This window comes from Leopardus geoffroyi, chromosome A1, assembly GCF_018350155.1.
Source record: "Leopardus geoffroyi isolate Oge1 chromosome A1, O.geoffroyi_Oge1_pat1.0, whole genome shotgun sequence".
NCBI lineage: Eukaryota > Metazoa > Chordata > Mammalia > Carnivora > Felidae > Leopardus > Leopardus geoffroyi.
This window is the reverse complement of record NC_059326.1, coordinates 92,502,840-92,526,626: the sequence shown is the minus strand read 5'-3', so window position 1 is coordinate 92,526,626 and position 23,787 is coordinate 92,502,840. Positions and strand designations below refer to the sequence as shown.

General features: G+C 41.0%; 1 pseudogene; it reads left to right on the top strand.

The window, feature by feature from the left end:
- The first annotated feature begins 21,929 nt into the window (after positions 1-21,929).
- LOC123599657 lies at positions 21,930-22,588 on the top strand (annotated as a pseudogene).
- The last annotated feature ends 1,199 nt before the right edge of the window (positions 22,589-23,787 follow it).

Sequence of the window (23,787 nt, the reverse complement as noted above, 5' to 3'; positions counted from 1 at the left end):
ACCCTTAATTCAGATGAAAGCCCCTTCTTATTAAGACTTCTGAGCAGGGGTGCATGGCTGGCTCAGTCAGTAGAACATGAGACCCTTGAGTTGGTGAGTTTGAGCCCCACGTTGGGTGTAGAGAGGACTTAAATTTTAAAAACAACAACCGGGCGCCTGGGTGGCTCAGTCGGTTAAGTGGCTGACTTCGGCTCAGGTCATGATCTCATGGTCCGTGAGTTCGAGCCCCGCGTCGGGCTCTGTGCTGACAGCTCAGAACCTGGATCCTGTTTCAGATTCTGTGTCTCCCTCTCTCTGACCCTCCCCTGTTCACGCTCTGTCTCTCCCTGTCTCAAAAATAAATAAAACGTTAAAAAGAATTTTTTTTTTAATTTTTTTTTTCAACGTTTATTTATTTTTGGGACACAGAGAGACAGAGCATGAACGGGGGAGGGGCAGAGAGAGAGGGAGACACAGAATCGGAAACAGGCTCCAGGCTCTGAGCCATCAGCCCAGAGCCTGACGCGGGGCTCGAACTCCCGGACCGCGAGATCGTGACCTGGCTGAAGTCGGACGCTTAACCGACTGCGCCACCCAGGCGCCCCAAAAAGAATTTTTTTAATAAATAAAAAATAAAAATAAAAACAACAACAACAAAAAAAAGACTTCTGAGCATAACCAAGTTAGTGTTCAGTCATTTTAACTACCTTCTTGTCTTTATCAAATCCCAGACCAAACAAAGAGCCTATTTCAAAGTATGTATCGAATAAATACATGTGTAAGTGAATGAAAAAGGTGCAAGCAAATGGAAACCAGAGTAGTTTATGAAATGCTTAGCTGCTGGAGAAGTTAACCTTCCTTCCCCTTCCCCACCACCTTTTATTACAGCTCTATTTCCAGTCTATAAGAAAAAGGCATACCCTCAACCAGCCCAGAATATTTGGTGTGCCTTCTCTGAGGCACACCTCCAGGGCACCAAATCTAGGACTCAACATCAGCAACTTCAATCAGGATACTCCATTCACTTCAACATAGTTTCAATAAAATATGGTGCTTAATAATTATCAGTATGCATTATTAGTATTGTTTTGATCGTGTGTTAATAATAATTGTAATAACTCACTCAGAAAATGTTAATTCTTGGGGGTGCCTGGGTGGCTCAGTTGGTTGAGTGTCCGACTTCAGCTCAGGTCATGATCTCTTGGTTTGTGAGTTCGAGCCCCACAATCGGCTCTCTGCTGACATGACAGCTCAGAGCCTGGATCCTGCTTTGGATTCTGTGTCTCCCTCTCTCTCTGCCTCTCCTCTGCTCAAGCTGTCTCTCTCTCTCTCTCTCTCTCTCTCTCTCTCTCAAAAATAAATAAACATTAACATTTTTTCTTAATACTTTTTTTTAATTCTTAGAACCTATGGTAAGAGCAAATCTTTTGAAAATTACACATGCACACACACAGTTACAGAAATGTATAAGAGGATGACCAACATCAACGAAAGACTTTCAGAAATATAGTATATTAAGATAAAATTCTGTGTGGAAGTTAAAATGGAAATGCAATTTCAAGCAGAAACATGGGTAATACAAAATGACTAATTGTTAGAGAGTTTTTCATGTATATTTTAAAGGATGTTGGGGGCTATCAAATGTCTGTTGTGTTTATATTCTACTGGATACATGAAAAGAACCATGCTTTAATTTTAAACGTCAATATTTGCAACATCAGAAATCACACTTTTAGCATTTACGTAAACTTATGATAAAAAAAAATTGTATGCCAATCTAAAACTGGGTGAATTTTTTTCAGAATTCTTTGAGGGGTTTGTGAACCTAAAAGTTTGAAGGCCATTGAATTGGAGTATTTCTAAATCTTGCCTTTCTCTTTTCCTATCTGCCAGCTTTAAGGCTTTATAAGATAGCACAAGTGTTATGTGGGGCCTTTGGGTTTTTGGTTTTGTTTTGAGAACACATGACCTCTGTGGGGATCTGGATAGAGCAGAAGTCTGACAACTGGGAAGCTTCCAATTATCCAGCCAGAGAACTCTGGGTCCATTACTCCAACAGTTCTTCACTCAACTATACCACTCTAAGAATACAATGAAAAATCACAAGCTCACACACAAAAAGGAGTAATAATTCTTTTTTTAAAATTTTTTTATGTTTATTTATTTTTGACAGAGAGAGAGGCAGAGAGAGAGATAGAGCATGAGCGGGGGAGGGGCAGAGAGAGAGGGAGACACAGAATCTGAAACAGGCTCCAGGCTCTGAGCCGTCAGCACAGAGCTGGACGCGGGGCTCAAACTCACAGACCGCGAGATCATGACCTGAGCTGAAGTTGGATGCTCAACCGACTGAGCCACCCAGGTGCCCCATAATTCTTTAAAACTCTATTTCAGGGGGCGCTTGGGTGGTGCAGTCGGTTAAGCATCCGACTTCAGCCAGGTCACGATCTCACAGTCCGTGAGTTTGAGCCCCGCGTCGGGCTCTGGGCTGATGGCTCAGAGCCTGGAGCCTGTTTCCGATTCTGTGTCTCCCTCTCTCTCTGCCCCTCCCCCATTCATGCTCTGTCTCTCTCTGTCCCAAAAATAAATAAACGTTGAAAAAAATAAAAAATAAAATAAATAAATAAATAAATAAATAAATAAAACTCTATTTCAGGTTCCAAGCACCAGCCTCCCAATCCTTCAAATTCCAATTCCAGCACCAGAATGACAAGTCTGGCTCTTCTTTAGTCTTTCCTATAAAGAGGGAAATATGTTATAGCTAGAAAGAACCAGAATAACCAAATTTCAAAGCAATTTTACAAAGTGATCCATCTTTCATTTCACAAAAGCTTTAGAGAAAGATGACCAATACTTGGCTTTCAACACAAAGCAGTCCTAAAAATTTGTCCATTTTGTTCATCTTCACCTTCATTAGAATCTAGGGAGAGGAAGGGGCACCTGGGTGGCTCAGTCGGTTAAGCAGTCAGACTTCTGCTCAGGTCATGATCTTGCAGTTCATGGGTTTGAGCCCCATGTCAGACTCTGTGCTGACAGCTTAGAGCCTGAAGCCTGCTTCAGATTCTGTGTCTCCCTCTTTCTCAGCCCCTCCCACACTCATGCTCTTTCTCTCTCTCTTAAAAATAAATAAACATTTAAAAAAAAAAGAATCTGGGGAGAGGCAGTCTTTGGGGTACCAGATCTATGGGGCCCATACAGAGAAACACACTTTCCTTAGGATCAGTGTCCAATGGCTGTCTGCTGGGTTGCCTGTGTGTGGAGGTAGAAATTCACCACTGGAAATTCAATCAAGTGTTTTAGACTTATGGCATTTGCCAGCCAGCTTTGAGGAAGGGTTCTAGCCCTGCCTTCAAACTCCCTGGGAGAGACAGGAAGGGATGGGAAAGGGAGGGCTAAGACGGTGGACAGAAAGGAAAAGTCCCCAGTTTTCTCCAGGCCTTGGATAGCTTGGGAATAGGAGACTGATGGGTGTCTGAGCAGAAATAGAGGGGCCACCAAACAAAGGTGGAAAGAAGTGGGAGTCAGACACTTGAAGTGAGTATTCATTATCCACATTAAATTTGTGACGAGCTAAGTAATGCATTCCCCAGCTAGCCCAACAGCAGTGGAGAACGGTGCCTCGCTTATTTTTTTATCCACATTACTAAGCACACAGACTGGCTCAAAGTCAGTGTTTCGTCCACTATGTTTACTTCTGACATACCTCAGCACCACGAGTGTGCCATTCCAGACCCTTAGAACTCTGCGGGTCTAACTCTCAAGGAATTATGTGCAGGCATTTTAAAACTGCCTGAAAAATTTTTACAGGGCATGACTTAACATTTTCCCTGTAACAAGGACTTCACTTTTGAGACTCCCTCGCAGGGTGATGATAATTCATCTTAATTTTTTAACATGGGAAGAGAAAACAAATTTAAACATCAGTTAAACGAGCTACGTAGAAATGAGTGGAATCTTGGTCTCAAGTGATATTTAATAATGGCGGGATATCGCAACCAGGTTAGAGTAAATAGAAACTCTGCCTGTGGACAGTGATCACAGCTACCAATTATTAAGCATTTGCTACTTGTCCAGCACTGTGGACATCTTTATGATAACCCCATACATACCGCTATCCCCTTTAACTGGGGAAGAGGCAAAAATTAAAGAGGCTCTTTGACCTGCCTGTGGTCAGAGACCTGGAAATTGGGTGAGCCAGGTTTCAAATCCATTTGGAAACCTATGGGTTCCAGAAGAATCTCCAGCTCTGAGACTCACTGGGTTGTGTGTTGATCTCCCCAGAGCCACGAGAATGGCTTGCCCATAAATGGACTGTGTAGCAATGAAGAAAGCTGGAATGAGCTGCATGAGTATCAGGGCTGTGCAGCTCAGCCCTGTACAGTCCTGTGTGAGATTTTACTGTGCGTTAAGACTCCAGTAACTTTTAGTATGGGGGACCACTATCTGAGTAAGCATTTCCACCGGCTCCCCACTGTTCAGATCTCCAGTAAAAGCAAGTGCAATATAAATGAACCATGCCTGGTTAAGTCCATCCATAATTTAAGACCAGCCCACTTGCACCTACATGATTTTAAACTATTCAGTCGCCAGGTTTAAAAAAATGACTTTTGGGGGCAAAACCTAGAGTAATGCAAAGCATTTTCTGCATGAAGAAGTGCACTTGACAGTTGGGATTTTAACTCTATTTGTAAAGTAAATTGCTTTCCAAAGAAATCCATGGTTAACATGTTCAATACATGTTTGATTTCTCAGAGTTTTAGAATGTAATGTCATTGTTTTCTGTGCCTCTGTCTGGCACTCTTTCTGTAAAAGAAAGCAGTGAGATTCAGCTCCCAAAAAGTACTTGCTATTGCCACAATGCTCCTAGATACACCCTCTGGCCCCAAATTCATCATTTAAAAATGTATAAATAGTTTCTTACAGTCATAGGATTGCAGGATGTACTAAGAGTACCAGGTTATCAAGTGTTATTTAAAGGTACCAGGAGGAGCACCTGAGTGGCTCAGTCCATTAAGCATCCGACTCTGGATTTCAGCACAGGTCATAATCTCACAGTTGGTGGGATTGAGCACTGTTTTGGGCTCTGCGCTGACAGCAGTGAGCCTGCTTGGGATTCTCTCTCTCTCCCGCTCCTCAAAAAAAAAAAAAAAAAAAAAGTACCAGGAAACACCAGGCTAGATTCTGAGGTAGAAAAGACCAATTAGCAAAGATGAAGTAGGAAAACCCACATTTAGTATTCAAATAACTTGGCTGACACCGTCTTCTTTTTCACCCCATTGCAAGCCAGAACTAGCCAGAGTCACTGAAGACGCTGAAAAAGCCAACACAGCAAGGGCCCTTTGTGAAACAAACTCAAACAGAAAGAACACAGTTTTTTGAGAAATATACCACCTGTGAGCTTACGGTTGTCATGCGTCTGCTATTTCCTGATGACGCAGTCAGGGTCATATGTGGGTGTGTCTAGTCCTGGGCATGAAATTTATCCTGGAAAACTGGTCCAAGATTTAGCATCTGGTGGCACATTACTCTAAAAAGTAATGCCATTTCCTCCTTGGGTGACCACAGAAAGGTCCCCTAAATGAGGTACGTATACTTGCTGCAGAAGGTTACTATGACAATTAAGTAGAGTAATATACATGAATATCTAACACGGTGACTGGTGGACAGCAAATACTCAATAATGTGTAATAGCCATATGTGATTAGACCTCACTGGAAATGAATATAAATCTACAAATTCAAAAGATTGGTCATTGGGGTCAAATAGATCTGCATTCAAATCTAAACTCTATCACTTCCCGTTGGTTTGACTTTGAGAATGTTACTTAATCTCTCTGAATCTCCCTTTCTTAATCTTTTTTTTAAAATTGAGATGTAATTGACATATAACATTCTATTTGTTGCAGGTGTACAACATAAGGATTTGATATTTGTGGGTTTTTTTTTAATGTTTATTTATTTATTTTGGGAGAGAGAGAGGTAGGCAGAGACAGAATCCCAAGCAGGCTTCTCACTGTCAGGGTTGAAGCCCAACATGGGGTTCAATCTCACAAACCCGTGAGATCATGACTTGAGCAGAAATCAGGAGTCAGACACTTAACCGACTGAGCCATCCAGGCACCCCCAGGATTCAATATTTCCATATGTTGTGAAATGATCACCACAATAAGTTACACCATAGTGAGTTACAAATTTTTCTTCCTGTGATGTACACTTTAATCTTTCCATTGGGCCAATGAAACCTATAGTTTGTGATTACTGAAAAAAATAACAGATAAGACATATCGAGTGCCTAACATTACAACAGCAACACACAGGAACCAAATAATGGTCTGTTGCTGGTCAAGGTGGTTGAGTGGCGAAGGCTAATGAATATCTCCAGCCCTGAAAGGGCTTCTATCCTTTTACCTTTAGAGGAAACATGGCATAGGAAGGGAAAGAACAAGAATGAGAAACAAAGAAATGCTGAAGCTTATGATAAGAGATAAAAGAGAAAAGGGAAAAAAAACTAATGGAGAGTCAAGGTGTGTACTCGCAGAAGAAAGGAAACAACTCAGAGATGATGAACTAAGTCACCTTCACTTGACACAGACCAATTTCTCTATAATACCCTCCAAAATGAGGGAGGTAGTTCAACTATTCTTTGTAGAGAATTGAGGGTTTTTTTCATTTAAATTACCCATTGGGGCACCTGGGTGGCTCAGTCAGTTAAACATCCAACTTCGGCTCAGGTCATGATTTCACGGTTTGTGGGTTCAAGCCCCACATTGGGCTCTGTGCTGACAAGTGCTGAGCCTTCTTGGTATTCTAAGTAAATAAAAATAAACTTTAAAAAACATAGATTAATTAATTAAAACAACACATTAAGAACCAACCTATAGAAGAAAAGCGTGTTTAAATTATTCTAGTTCTCAGAATTATGATGCCTCTTCCATGACCAGTGGTGTATGAAGGGAAGGGTGACACTTGGGTGCAGGCACGAAGGCTTGTGTGGTCTTTACAAAACTTAAAAGCACGAACACAACAAACTCATTGTGTGCCTGCCTTTTATTATCACCGTGGTCAGATGTGGGGTGTAAGCGAACCACCAGATTTTGGCCTCTTAAGGATTTTATCGATCCAAGTTTTATTTTTGCCCTTTCAGGTACTGTGGGGTCTATTTTATGTGGTGAGTGTGTTTCCCTTTCTCTGGTATTCAGAAGCATTCCATGGGTAACACCCAAAGGTAGTTTTTAAGTTGACTGCTGAAATATTACTATGTTCTCATATAAAGGCATTTCCTTTGTATGGACTCTATATGGGCATTTTATACTAGAATGAAGACATTAGAGACATAATGTGTCACCGCTTAACAAGATTGTCACCAAGAATCAGTCCAAAGCAGTTTGTGCTCTCAGACAGCCAGTCAAGCAGTTAATGACTGAGCAAATCCCCTAGTTAATTTGTCAGTAGAAAACTCAGTGGTTAGCAGCTTCATAGAGTACATCCTACTCAACAGACTGTCACCTGAAAATCCCAGAAATGACTGCTGTGTTAAAATCCTCTCCCTCCCCTTTCAAATGGCTGCTTTCTGTGAAAAGCAGTATTCTTATCCATGCTCCAGTGACAAGGCTGACGGACAACAGGCAGAGAAAGCCCAACAGCTGGCCAGCCTGCTCTGTGTCCTTGGACAGCCCAATGCCGTGATGGGGTGGGTATTACTGCCACCACGGTCAGGGACCCGTGCCAGAGCAGGTAAACTGGGAACAGGTCTTGTGCAGAACTGACTTTTTTTGATCGTTCTTACTGAATTCAAAATGCCACAGGGTCAAAAGTACAATGCAGACATAAAATCACTTCTAGAAAGTTAACATGTATGATCATAAGTATTTCCAAGAGGTCAAATGGCGAGAACAATAAGGGATCTTCCCATGATCTTCTGAAGGTCACATGTGGGTGATACATAGGAAGCAGAATGAGTCTATGGCCACTAGACACTGGAATGTCCCTGCTGCTTGGGGCCACATATTAAGGGAAGAGGAAGACACAGAGGGACAGACAAGCAGTTTGGTTGGATATAAAATAATTTTTTTTTTCATTTGAGAAAGAGAAGGAGTACACGAATGGGAAAGAGGGGCAGAGGAGGCGAGAGAGAGAGAGAGGGAGAGAGAAAATCCCAAACAGGCTCTACACTCATCATGGAGCCAGATGTGGCACTCGATCCCATGACCTGAGCTGAAATCAATAGACACTCAACCAAGTGAGCCACCCAGGCGCCCCTAAAATAATTTTTATACTCACACTTGAAAAAAGGAAAGTGGGCATGGTAATGACAAAATGGTAAGATTTGTGTAGTTGGTTGTGGAATGAAATGTGTGTACCTCATCTAAGGCCATTTTCTTTCTTTTTTCCTTTTTTTAAATTGAAGTCTGGTTGACATACAATGTTATGTTAGTTTCAAGTGTGCAACGTAGTGAGCCAACAATTCTATCCACTACAAAATGCTCACCGTAGTTAAGTGTAGTTACCATCTGTGACCTTAAGAAGTTATTACAATATTATCGACTATATTCCTTAAGCTGTACTTTTCATCCCTGGGACTTATTTATTTTATAACTGGCAGTTTTTTGTACCTCCCCCCATTTTCCGTCCCTTCTAGCAACCAGCAGATTGTTCTCTGTATTTATCAGGCTGTTTCTATTTTGTTGGTTCATTGGTTTTTTAAGAATCCACATATAAGTGAAATTGTACAGCATCTGTCTTTCTCTGTCTGACTTGTTTCACTTGGAGTTATACCATCCAGGTCCATCTATGTTGTTGCAAATGGCAAGATTTCATTCTTTTTTATGGCTGAGTAATACTCCATTGTGTATATATACCACATCTTCTTTATCCACTTATCTATCCATGGACACTTGAGTCATAAAGCTATTTTTTAATTAATTTATTTATTTTGAGAGAGAAATAGACAGAGAACAAGCAAGCAAGGGAGAAGCATGGAGAGAGGGAGAGAGAGAATCCCAGGCAGGCTCTCTGCTGTCAGTACAGAGCCCGATGCAGGGCTTGAACTCAGGAACTGTGAGATCATGACCTGAGCTGAAACCAAGAGTCAGACTTAACCAACTGAGCCACCCAGGTGTCCCCAAAGCTATTTTCTTAATGTGCCAGTTTTCTGAGAAAGTCAATCAGCTAGTTGTATCACCCTCCTCAGCAACTTGGAAAATCAGCCTTGGAAGGGACAGAGAGAGTTTCCCTTAAAAAGGAAAAATAAGGTCAGGGCATAAAATGCTTTCCCCAAGGTTACAAGTTGAATTAGAGGTAGAGCTGAGACCAGAAGCACATCCTGACTCCTTGTGCAGTGACATTTCTCTCTGCTGTATATGTGACAAGAAACAGTGAAATATCCTAGTCCTTAAGTCTCCAAACCAGTTTTTCTAATTACAAGGCTATACTGGAGTTTCCATAAGGAGGGTCTCATAGATCAAAATTGGGCAGTAGCATTTTATTCCTCCCTATAGAGGTTTGTTATAAAGACCTGTCCCACCACCCTGATTGTTCAGGGGTCCTTAGGCTAACTTCTATCCTGGATTTCCTTCTTAGGCAACGCCCCATGGTCACCGACCCTGCTTACGATCATGCTCTCTTATGCTGAACTCACTTGTCCTGAGCCCTAATCTCTCAAAGTCTCAGTGAACATTTGGCTGAAAGATCTGATGAATTTATTCTATGTACATCACAGGGTTTCTTTTTTTCCTCTGCTTTATTTTCATTTAAATAAAATAATAAATAAAATAAAATAAAACAAAATAAAATAAAATAAAATAAAATAAAATAAAATAAACTTATTTATTTTTATCTAAATCCCAGTTAGTTAATATGCGGTGTAATATTTTAGTGATTCACCACTTACATACAACACCCAGTGCTCATCACAGCTGCCCTCCTTAATCCTCATCACCTATTTAACCCATCCCCCCACCCACCTCCCATAGCCATCAGTTTGTTCTCTACGCTTTTGGTTTCTCTCTCCCCCCACCCTTCTTTTCCTTTACTCAACTGTTTGTTTCTTAAATTCCACGTGAGTGAAATCATAATGTATTTGTCTTTCTCTGACAAATAATACTCCCTTAACATGATACTCTCTAGCTCCATCCACATTGGTGCAAATAGCAAGACTTCATTCTTTTTGATGGCTGAGTAGTATTCTACTATATATACAGAACCTCTTCTTTCTTCATTCATCAGTCAATGGACAAAGGACATTTGGGCTCTTTCCGTAATTTGGCTATTGTTGGTAGTGCTGCTATAAGCATCGGGGTGCATGTATCCCTTTGAACCAGTATTTTTTGTATCCTTTGGGTACATACCTAGTAGTGCAATTGCTGGGTCATAGGGCAGTTCTATTTTTAATTTTTTGAGGAATCTCCGTACTGTTTTCCAGAATGGCTGCACCAGCTTGCATTCCCACCAACAGTGTAAAAGCGTTCCCCCTCCTCACCAACACCTGTTGTTCCCGGTGTGGTTAATTTTAGCCATTCTGATTGGCGGGAGGTGATACCTCATTGCAGTTTTGATTTGCATATCCCTGATGATGAGCGATACTCAGCCTCTTTTCACACCACAAGGTTTCTTAACCTATCTCCACTGAGCTGACTCTGGATTAGACGGTACTGTCCATCCCCTCTTGAGCCCCCAGCATGCTAAGGACTTGCATGGATGGTCTGTGTGTTTGCAGCATACTATGTGTGTAAGTGTGTGTGTGTACTTGTGTACACACACCTTTTTTGACAGCAACCATAGAGGGGACAGTTGAGAATTTCTATAATATCTTTCTGGTTTCACAGTGGTGTTCCTAACCAAAAGCACGAACACAAAGTAAAACAGCTAATTTTTGTATGCTATTCCTTTCCCTTCACACTTTGCCATCAGCTACTAAAAGCTAAGGCGTTCAAGACTTCAAATTTGATTGTTTTATGATGGGATGCATTAGGCCTGAACAAAGGAAATTGCTTGTTGAATATTCATTGTCTTAACTATGCATTTTCCCCATCTGGAGTTATTTTTTCAATGAGGTACTATGGTATTTATATCTCCCTATTTTTTTGACAATCTTTCTAAAAAATTTTTTTAATGTTTATTTATTTTTGAGAGAGAGAGAGAGAGAGAGAGACAGAGCATGAGCTGAGGAGGGATAGAGAGAGAGGGAGACACAGAATCCAAAGCAGGCTCCAGGCTCTGAGCTATCAGCACAGAGCCCAACGTGGGGCTCGAGCTCATGAACCATGAGATCATGACCTGAGCCAGTCAGACATTTAACCGACTGAGCCAGCTGGTGCCCCAACAATCTTTCTGTTTTTATATTTGCTTTCACTAATTTTGCTACAAACATTTTAATGTGTTAAATTGTTTCCAACACTTAATTTTTCATTAGCATAATTAAACATTTTTATTTCAATACTTGGGATTTTACAAAGTACAAAAAAAGCTCTTTTATTTCTTGGGGGAAATGTCTCCTCCAGAACCACCACATTGATCATGTGTTTAATTCTGTCTCCCTGAGCACAAAGCAGGTTAATCCCACTCTTGGGATTACTGACAGATTGGAAGAAAATAAAAAACAGTCTCCTGGGAAGGTATAACTTATGAAAGTGCTGACTTAAGATCATTTAATAAGTTCAGAACCAACTAGTTGTCTTTGGCGAACCAACAGAGTCAAACAGAAACCCAAATGCTTGTATTCCCTAGACTTTTAGAAGTGCTCCCCTTCTTCCATAGACATGCATTTTAAAATAAATATTTTGAGAATCTTTTTATGTTTGTTTGTTTACTTTTAAGTTATCTCTATGCCCAATGTGGGGCTCAAACTCATGACCCCCAGATCAAGAGTCACACGCTCTACTGATTGAGCCAGCCGGGCACTCCTTGAGAATCATTTTAGATTTACAAAAGAGTTATAAATATTTACAGAGATTCCTGTATACCGCATACTCACTTTCTCCTAATGCCAACATCTGACATTAGTATGGCATCCTTGTCACAACTAATGAGCCAATATTGATACTAGCTCTAACTAAAGTCTATACTTTATTCAGATTTCCTTAGTTTTTACCAAATGCATGTTGCTGTTGCAGGATCCTATCCAGGACACAATATTCCATTTAGTTGACAGGTTTCCTTTGGCTTGTCTAGACTGTGACAGCGTCTCAGACTTCCGGTGTTTTGAATCCCCTTGACAATTCTGAGTAGTACCGGTCAGCTACTATGCAGAAGGCCCCTCAATTTGCATGTGTCTGAGATTTCTCTCATGATTAAAATGGAGTTATGGGTTCTTGGGGAGCAAGACCACAGAGGTAAGGTACCACTCTCATCAACTGTATGAAGGGTATGTGCTGTCAACATGACTTATCACGGATGATGTTAACCTCAGTCGCCTAGCTGAGGTAGTGTCTGGCAGGTGTCTCCACTGTAAAGTTACTCCTTTTTGCTCTTTCTGTTCTGTGCTATTTCGAAGAAAGTCACTATATACAACCTACATGTAAGACGTGTGACGTTTTGCTCCATCCTCTGAGCAGGGGGGATCATCTATATAAATTATTTTTAGTTCTATGTATAATATATGTGCATTTTATGTACCCACTCAGTAATTAACTTACATCAGTATGGATTCATGGATACTTATTTTATGTTTTAGATTATAATCCAACATTAAACCATTTCTTTTGTTTCTCAAATTATTCCAGTTTTGGCCACTGGGAGCTCCTTCAGCTGGCCCCTCTGTCGCTTTAACATACCACCATCAATTAAATTTTTTTTTGAAGACTTCCTTTCTGGCACTACAAGACACTCCAGGCTCCTCTTTTACACTCCTTGCCCCAATCCTGAAATCAGCCATTTCTCCAAGGAGCCCTGTTTCTCTTTGTAGGAGGGTGGTATTCAAACCAAATCTGGATGTTGGGTTTGCTCATTGCCACTGAGGCATTGCTGCTTCTAGACTCTGTCAGATAACAGAATAAGAAACTCTATGTAGGTACACTAACCCAAGTATATACACATATCCACATCTATCTGTATCCACATATATATTTATATTAAGCTACACGTAGATTCATACTGGAGTTTCCAGTTCTGATCCATTCCCACCTGGATTGTTCTAGCCTAACTTCTGTTTATCTGCAATCTGGCTCCCAGTCTCTGCCATCCATTTACTTATCTGTTCAAGCCCACATGTATGCATCATGGTTGCATACTTGCTCATCCGTACACCCACAGAAAATAAGTTTAGCAAGTAGAATGCCATCTTTTTGCCTTTAGTCTCCACTCACTTCCAAAGCTACTTAGGTCAGCACCTTCTCCCTCCCCTCCCCCACCGCCTTCATGAGTCAGGTTATTTCATACACTTCTTCTGACACATTCTGCATACCATCCTGGGATCGATCAACTCCTAATTTTGTTTTCAATTTATAGATAGGAAAGTTTCCTTTGTGACATAAAGTTCTATAAATGTATGTAGCCTTTTCAGATTGGCTCCTTTTGCTTAGCAATATGCATTTAATATTCATCTATGCTTTTATGTGGGCTAATAGCTCATTCTTTTTTTTATCACTGGATAGGATCCCATTGTATGGACGTACCACAGGTTACCTCTTCACCTATTGAAGGATATCCCAGCTGCTTCCAGTTTTTGGTGATTATGAATAATGCTACTGGTGATTATGTTGGTGATTATGAAAAATGCTTCCCAAAACATATGCGGGTTTTGGGTACACATATTTTCAGCCAGCTGGGTCAAAACATAGGAATACAACCGTGAGATTATATGGTAAGACAATGGTTAGCTTTATACAAATCTGCAAACCTGCATTCCAAACTAGCTGTACCTTTTTTCATTCCCACCAGGTATGAATGATAGTTCCTGTTGTTCTTCATACTTAAAATTTGTTCTGCATACTTATTGCCAGCAATAAGTATTACTGGTTTGGGGCTTTTTAAATTATTATTTTAGCTATTCTCAGAAGTATGTGGTGGTAACTCATCTTGGTTTAAGTAGCACTCCGTGTTCACCACTCCCGCCACACACACATTTTAACATTGCTGAAATAGATACAGGTCTTATAAGCCCTATGTATATTTAATGTAGTGTTCCTGGTGCTGCCTGTGAAATGATATGGCTCATCTTAGAACAGATGATGCTTTATAATGTACATAGTGCAAAGGGAATGTGACTCTCAGGGACTGAAGTAGGGCATCAAACTTGTGTTTTTCCTCTCTCATGAAGTTGTTAATTGGAATTATATTTGGTTGCAAGTAACAGAATTTTTTTAAGTTTATTTATTTATTTTCAGAGAGAGAGGGAGACAGAGAGAATCCCAAGCACTAACAGTGTAGAGCCCAACGTGGGGCTCACACTCACAAACTGCAAGATCATGACCTGAGCCAAAATCAGGAGTTAGGATGTTTAACCGAATGAGCCACCCAGGTGCCCCAACAGAATTTTTGATTAACAGTTGATGAAATAAATAGAGTTTTGCTTCCCTCATACAACAGTCTAGAGAAAGACAATTACTAGTATTAATCCAATTGCTCAGAAATGAAGTCAGAAATTCAGAATCTTTTATATTTTGACTCTACCCAAGTATTTCACTTCATGGTTGTAGGATTCCTCCCCTTGCAGACTAGATGTAATGTCTGTTTTTTTAATATTTACTTATTTTGAGAGAGAAGGAGAGCATGCATGCAAGTGAGCAGAGGAAGGGTGGAAAGAAAGGGAGAAAGAACCCCAAGGAGGCTCCACACTGTCAGCACAGAGCCCAATGCAGGGCTCGATCCTACAAACTTTGAAATTGTGACCTGAGCTGAAATCAAGAGTCAGACACTTAACCAACTGAGCCATCCAGGCACCCTGTAATATCTATTTTTAATACAAGAATTAAAAGTGGGGAGTTATGTCAAAAAAAGTTTCAGAAATAGCCAGTTTACTAATTGTCACTGCTGAAACTTGGCTACAAGAATACCCACAGCTGCACTGGAGGCTAGGAAAGTAAGTGTTCGGCTGACGGACATTTCAACCTGAACCAAACTGGGCTTCAGGTAGCAAAGTAAATGAGGACACATGACTAGGCAACTAACAGAATTTGAATTTGGAGAGGATGTAAGAGAGGAAATGAGTATTTTGAAACCTTCCTTTACAATAACAGTCTTAATGACTACTATTCATTTTTTTTTAATTGTTTTAATGTTCATTTATTTTTGAGAGAGAGAGACAGAGTGCAAGCAGGGAGAGAGAGAGAGGGAGACACAGAATCCAAAGCAGGCTCCAGGCTCTGAGCTGTTAGCACAGAGTGCAACACAGAGACTGAATTCACAAACTGTCAGATCATGACCTGAGCCAAAGTTGGCACTCAACCAACTGAGTCACCCAGGAGTCCCATGATTACTACTCTTTTCTGACTAACCTTCATCAAAGTAAGATATTTTTGTTAAATTGGATAAAATATATCACACTGGCTTAGAAAGTTTAGAGATGGAATAGATTTATAGAGGTGGAAATAAAATGGGACTTAGAAAATCGAATTTCAAGGTTTGTCACTGGCTTTCACTAGCTTCTAAACATTCCATAAATTATATTACCACAGCATCTACTTTCTTTACTTATAAGATCCCTGTTTGCCATGGATAACACTGTTTCCTGTGTGTCAAGTAATTTAGGATTATGTCTTGGACATTGTCAGGATGTGTGATAAAGAATGACTTCTGTTATATTCTTCTGAAGATTATCAACTTTTTTTTTTCTGATTGCTTGTTTGTTTAACCAGGCAGTCAACTAGGCTGATTTCAGTCTGCAAACTCTGTCTCCTCTGCAACTGGCACCAGCTGAAATTCTAGTTCAGTTCTTTTAGCTTTAGCTGGAGTGCTTGAAGTCTGCCTCATACATGCATAATTCAGGGATCAGCCTGATATTAGGGTGGACTCCCTACACAGAATTTGGAGCTCTCCTTCTCCCACTTTCTCTTTATAGCTCCTTTGGTTATACTGGAGTCTATCCCCTGTCTTCAAGCCAGTAAAACTATAGCTTCTCTGCTAGTGTTAGCTACTCCTCTCTGATTCAGTCTGGGGTCTGACTTCAGGCTAAAAGTCATAAAAATATGGGAAAATCCTCTGATGCTGTTTCTCTCTTCCAAGTGTCTATCCCCTTCCATAACGAGCCTATTTGAGGAAATGGTTTAGTTTGGGTAGTTGTTTTTTTTAACATTTGCATAGAGTGTGTAATTTTTATTCGAAGAGGTGGTTTGATAGGAATTGCTCAGTCATGACCAGAATCAGGACCTCAGCTTTGTCATCTATAACATGGGGAATAATAATTATATGTGTCATGGTTCCTTATGGAATTTTTATGTCTGTCAAATAAGATAATACATATGAAAACTGTTTGTGAACTGTACAGTAGCATTCAGCAGTAATTGTGCAGATGAGAAAATTCAGGCCCAGTGAGACAAGCTGACAGTTGAAAACACAGATCTAGTCAGTATTAAAGGAGGATAACAATCTATGTGTCCCAAATCCCGGTCTAGTCCTATTTCAACTATGCCATGCAATTTGCTCCTTTCTCAAAATTTGTCCTCAAGGCACAAGACAGCCATCAGATTTATCCAAATTTGGTGAAACATGAGGCAATTCAGTGAATCAAAATTAGCCAGAGTGGTTGTTTGCTTCAGTAGACTAGTTGACTGACCAAAACAGCTGCTCCAATATCAGCTTATAGAAGTAGCTAGCTCTATAACTATAGAGCTCTATATAGCTCTATATAGCTCTGTAACTATAACTATAACCTTCAGCTCAGGTCATGATGAGCTCAGCTCAGGTCCTGAGTTCGAGCCCCACATCAGGCTCAGTGTTGTCAGCACAGAGCCCACTTCGCTCTGCCCCCAGTCTGTCCCCCTCTCTCTCTGCCCCTCCCCAACTTGCACTCTCTCAAAAATAAAACATTAAAAAAAGAAAAGAAGTAGTTAGAGAATCAGAAATGGCAAGCTAGAGGGGCACCAGGGTGGCTCAGTCGGTTAAGCAACCAGCTTTGGCTCAGGTCATGATCTCATGCTTTGTGGGTTTGATCCCTGCACTGGGCTATGTGCTGACAGTTCAGAAGCTGGAGCCTACTTCAGATTCTTTGTCTCCCTCTCTCTGCCCCTCTCCTTCTCGCTCTGTGCCTCTCTTTCTCTCTCAAAAATAAATAATATATTTAAAAATTAAAAAAAAAAAAGAAATGATGAGCTAGGACTTTTGCTGGCTAAACAGGAAACGAGCTTCTCAGAGGTAGGAGATGCTCATAGGCTGTCCTTTGTGACTTCTCACTTCCCTCTGAGCACCCTATGTCCCCTTTTCCAACTCCAGGTTGGTCTACACCCAGTATTTATAAGAGATAAAATGAATCCTTTTTCTCTTGCCTCCTCTTTTTTTATATTGGATACTAGCGATTGAAAATAAAGTCTCCTTTGAGAAAGGTTATGCATTACTTTATTTTTGCCTATTATACCAGCTGAGACATCACACAGTCTGGGTGGGAGCAGGGAGGGGAGTATGGGGTGTCTTTTCCCTGTGGGCTCCTCCAGCAAGAAAGTCACAGGGATCACCCAGATTCTCGCTAAAGCTGGGTGAATTATTCTGGGCTCTCTGTCCCTATGAACTGGGGTGAAACAAGATGTGCACAGCACAAAGAAGAAACTTTTCATGTTTTATCAAAATGTATTAGAGAAGCGCCTGGAAATCTTCAAATTGGATACTAAAATCAATGGGGAAAAAAATCTGCAGAACATAAGCAAAGTCTCTTAAGCAGCCACTAACTTTAAAACTCATTCATTTTAATAGTTACCAGCTTATTGCTAGCACAGCTTTTAGCTAAGTTGTGCAGACTATGCAAACCTTTTATCTTTGTCTAAATAATTCCGCACATTTTATTGATCCTGCTCAGAACATGTGACTAATTACTTTAAGACCTTGTGCTTGGGAGTCAGACTCCCAAAGCAGGATTTCCCAGGGTTGCATTTGGCCAACCTTGAAGTAGCATGCAAATACTCAGGCAGCCAGCTGGATACTTGGATTTCCTAGACCAGTGTCTTTCAACCTGTGGTCCATAGACCAACAAGGTCAGAATCTCCGGATGCTATTTAAAAATGAAGATTCTGGCTTCCAAACTATGGCATGGGGATCTTCTGAGAGGGGTGGAGGACAGAAACCTGGATCTTTAACAAGGGCTAAAAGCTGTTGTGAAAATGGACATTTCCATATGAGGTCTTATATATAATGAAGGACAGCTTGTTTTGATGGTCAGATTGGACCTTTGGAGATGTATTTACAAGAAGGATTTCCGGTTCACAGCATGATAACCTGAAAAGGGACTCTGACTTTCAAGATGTACCCATCAGGGACTGAAGCTTTTCTACTTGCCAGTTTATCTCATGCTGATATGCCTTCCTTAGAAGAACACACGACAGCCTTTGTCCAGGTGAAATGTGAATAAAATCTGAAATCCTTAGAAAGCACATTCTGAAGGCGCCTGGGTAGCTCGGTCGGTTAAGCGTCTGACTTCAGCTCAGGTCATAATCTCCCTGTTCATGAGTTCAAGCCCTGCATCGGGCGCTGTGCTGACAGCTCAGAGCCTGGAGCCTGCTTCGGATTCTTTGTCTTCTTTGCTCTGTGCCCCTCCTCCACTCATTCTCTCTCTCTCTCTCTCTCTCTCTCTCTCTCAAAAATAAACATTAAAAAACATTTTTTTAAAGAAAGTACATTCTGACAAGTCTTTAGACATTCATTCATTTAACACATAATTATCAAGCATCTATCATGAGTAGCCATTGTTCCCGGCAAGAGAAACATAGTAATGAACAAGACAGATGAGGTCTCTGGCCTCATGTAGCTTATGTGTTAGTGAAGAGAAACCTGCATCTACATATACATGCAGACAAATATATATTCAGGCTGAGGAATAAAAGGAACAGGAGGATGACCTACGGAGTGAATCAGGTGAGGGAGAGAGATTTACCTAGAACATTTGCAAACAGGACCTCTGAGATGTTTGGTCTGAAGAATGAGTCTATCCAATATTTCAGGCACAGGCAACAGTGAATACAAAAGCTAAAGACATGGAAAGGAGGTGAGTGTAGTGAGACCCTGGTGACCAAAGGGAAGCATTAGGAGAGGAGTCTTGATAGTAAAGGAGGTAAAGCCAGAAGATAACTATGCCAGCTTTTCAGTACAACTAGTCCATTATCTAACATGCTTGCCTAAAAATCATCCAATTCTCAGGGATCGTAACTCACTTTCCACTTACCACTGACTAAACCCCAGGCATTTTACGTTCTATAAACAGAGAGATAAATTTGCAGAGAACTGACAAATGGATTTTTGCCAGGGCGAGCAAATATTCCCAAAGGCTATGGTTTTATTTCTCTGTGGTGTTTTACCCATATTGTATCTCGCTTAGCATTTACTTCAGTTTTCTTTGCTTTTATTTTTCTACTGATCTTCAACGACACATCTGTGTCTCATATCCTTTGAACCAACTCTGTTATCTCACTGGGTTCCTCACCCATGAGTCAAAGAAATGTTGGAAAATCAGGCATTTGCAGTTGGAGAGACAGAAAAGAAGTGTTCGCATGGGGGTTCAACATGGTCATTGGGTATGCCTTTCGGGGTGAGGGTGTGAAGGAGGGATGGTGGCCATGGAAAGACTGCTGGAGGCCTACTTCAGTAGCCCAAGTGAGAGGTAAAGCATGCAGAAGAAGGAAGAGGTCTGCGGAGACAGAAAGAAACGGATTGAGTTGAGAACCAACTTTTAACCAGCTACTTATCAAGGCTTGGATTGAATAGGGCTCACGGGAATAAATAAGTTCTGATGAGGAACAGTGGGGGGTAAAAGAGGGGAAACATCAAGAAACAATTCTATTAGAGCATGACATTCTTTGGAGGGAAACCCACAGCCTGAGATCATTATGTTGGACACGAAACAACACACCTTTCTGATGGGTAAGAAATAAGGCTCTTGTGTCCCTTCCTTCTAGTCCTACATGGAATGTCCAGACAAACAGATGGGAGAAAAATAAAATATAAACTAAGATGGTAAGAGCAGAAACTGAAGGCTTATTAAACTTCAGGGTTAGAGTTTAAAAACAGCCTTAAATACACTGTATTCAATGCATGAGCAGAAAAAACATTAGAACTCTCAAGAAGACATACTAAAAGCACTTCATGGATCGACAAGTTGAGAGAAGCTAGAAATCTACTTTACTTAATATGTTTAGGAAACATATGAACCTATGGCTCAGCATTTTCTCCCAGCCGTGATTTTCAGAAACAAATTTAGGGAAGGAATTGTGGAATCTTTGATTTGTTTACCGAGCCACTAGCAAATTCTGTTTTAGAATATTCACAAAATTCTCCACATCACTGTCCCCAAGTTCATGTACTCTTCCAACTGAATTCCAATACAATCAAGCAACGTTTCTTATGTGTATTCCCTTCTTTTATGTCAGGAGCCAATCATTTCCTCATTCTATACTGTGGCTCTGACTTTTCTGACAGCAAAGCCATAGACTGTTAAGAGAGATTACCATCTGTACTTACCATAGAGCCATACCGAAAGAGAATGTACTCTTGTCAAGGATGAGCTGAATTTTGTCCATAAAAGCACACATGCCCTCAAAGCACCTAGAATCTGACTTACAAATGGGAAGCCCATGTTCAGATTTAGCTTCCATGCATTATATGTCAAAGTTAAAACAAACAGTGGTAAATTACAAAGACAGAATAAAGATATTCTGTCATTTTGGTACATGTAGTAAGCACCAAAGAAAAAGGACCCATATATCAACAGAACCACTGCTATGTAGTTACTGAACCTTCATGAGCAGGAAGTGATTACTCAGTGCTGAAGGTCTGGACTTATTACGTAACATATCCATCAAAGCCAAGGTGATGAAGGATAAGCAGCTTCTGAGATCATCATGTCAGTTAATAGGTACAAGAGCACAAAACAAAAGAGATTAAGAAAGCCAATGTGTTTTATTGATAGAGTCAACCTCGTCTCTCACCAAGGCAAAATACTCATTCAGCCAGCAACCCACTAAAGCTGCTTAGAAAAATACATCTATGCCCCAGGTGAAGACCTAACATGCACTTGTATAGGATAGCACAATCAGCAAATTCATGAAGGTCAATGAGAAAGATTTGCTTGAACTAAAAAATCACAATTTCTTCTCTTTTTTTTAAATCATGATTTCTTAAGAGAGCAGAACAAGATAGTCTTAAAATAAAGAGAAAGGATTTTATTTCATTTAGAAAACCCCTTGAGTTCAAGAAAAACCTATACTGAAGCTTATAAACGTTCAATTAAGAAGGTGTTCCATAGGAGCACCTGGGTGGCTCAGTCGATTAAGCGTCTGTCTCTTGATTTCAGCTCAGGTCAGGATCTCACAGTATGTGGATTCGAGCCCTGCATCAGGCTCTGCACTGACAGAGTGGAGCTTGCTTGGGATTCTCTCTCTCTCTCCCCCCATCTCTGATCCTCCCCCACTTGTGCTGCCTCTCTCTCTCTCTCTCTCAAAATAAATAAATAAACTTTTTTTAAAGGAGGAATTGCATAAATAATTCTAGTGCAGGTACTTCCTTCCAGTTCTTCCCACAAACTGATTCTTTTCCTGTGTGTGAGTCTATCTTATGGTAGCCAGATTTGGCAAGTAAAAATACAAAACGCTCAGTTAAATTTGAATTTGAGATAAGTAACAAATAATATTTATAATGTGTGATAGCTTGTGCTAGGTCTACAATTACTTGTTGATACCTCAAATTCAAATTTAACTGGGCTTCCTGTATTTTTCCCAGCAACCTAGTGTGCCTATGTACGTCTCTATGTATTATCTTCTTGTTATCTACTGTTCTTAACACAAGGACAGATAACATTTGCACATCTGATATCCTTAGAATTATATGTTCTATGTGGCCATCAGGTGGAGGCCCAGACTCTATATCATAAACTTCTGGTACCCAGTGGCTTTCTGGTTGCCCTCAGCTTCTAGCTGCCAGCAGAAATTGGGAATCATGCCCCATTCAAGATAACCCTTTTGCTGGGCTACAATGTCTTCCTGCTCTTGATGAATGACTTACTTCCCACCAATGGTACCTCCCTCATCAGTGTCTACTTTGCCCTATGTCTGTCCCTGATGGTGATCAGCCTGCTGGAGACCACCTTTATCACCTACCTGCTGTACCTGGCCACCACCCAGCCCCCACCCATGCCTCGGTGGCTCCATTCTCTGCCCTTTTACTGCACCTGCCCAACAAAGTGCTGCCCCACTGCACCCCAGAAGAGAAATAAAGCCTTGGGCACCCACACCCCCCCCCCCACCGCCCACCACTTGGTGTGAAGGAGGCTGTGGAGTTAGTGGGGAAGATGCAAAGTCCCAGATAGGCAGTTAAATGGGTGTCCTGGGTCATCAAGGGCCCAGCAGAAAGATGAGATTCAGAAACCACACTTGGTCAGTCTGTGGGTGTAGTTCAGCCACATGATGGACACCTTGCTCTTCCACCTCTACCTGCTTTTCATGGCCACCTCCGTGGTCACAGTCATCATCCTCTGGAACACCTAGGCATGATGTCTATTTGCTCCTGCAGACCCCAACCTAGAGCTGCTTGTGGCTTCCAGAGACCAGCTAGGTCTTTGCCCCTTGTTGAGTATTGACTGTCATAGCCCAAAGATAACCAGTTCCCTCTTGCATTCCATGCACCTCAATGCAGCCCAACCTCAATGCAGTCTCAACCCAACTCTAGACATTTTCCTCTTGTATCTGCATTCTGTTGGCTTCCCACACTCCCCTCATGTAGTTCTACAGCCCCTTTATGTCTTCTGCATAGCAGTCCCACCTCCTCTGCTTCCTTACTTGTCCCAATAAATCACTCTGCCAGAAAAAAAAATTACAGAATTTAGAGCAGGAAAGCACTTAGACACAATGTAGTTTAATGATTTTATTCCACAGTTAAGGAAACTGAGACTCAAATAGATTAAATGACTTGACCAGATCCCATACCTAGTTACTATCCTATTCAGAGAAAGAACTGGGATATAGTTGTCCTGGCTCCCAGTTCTTTCTCTTTCTAGAATATATTTTCTCTCTTAAATCTGAAGTTCCAGTTGGTTTTTCAGTGATACATTTGGACCAGACTGATGCTTTCATTTAAATGGGTATACCTATATACAAATCATTTGGTTTCTGTATACAAGACAGAACACACGTGCATGCACACGCACACACACTGCACAAACCAAAAGGAGAGTTTCAAAGCAACATGTTATGTAGTGAGAACATTTGTTGTTTGAGGCTTCCCAATATCCATCCTTCCTTTAAGTATTATCATCCAAAATTCCTTTTAGGGAAGGGCCTTTCTCCCTGCTGAATAAAGTCTAATGGGACCATTGATGAGGGCATCCTTCCTTAGCCAATGAATGGGCACATGACCAAGCTAAGCCAGGTGATGGTTGTCATTTCCCGGCCCTTTCCTAGCCTCCATTTTTAATTTTGAGAGGATAAATAGAATATTCCTCCACCCCCACCCTACTCCAGACAGCAAGATGGTTGCAGATGATTTACTGCATTGGAAGTGACTGGGCAAGACAATAGAGTAGTTCATATTTGCAAGACCCTTTGGAGCTAATTGTTTCCTTCTATGTAAAGCCCAGTGCTTCAACTCCTTCACACTCTTCCAATACATTATTTGCTTAGCTTTAAGAAGCAGAGTTAAATTGTCACCTGACAAAAGCTGTAATCATCAAGACAGCATGGTATTGACA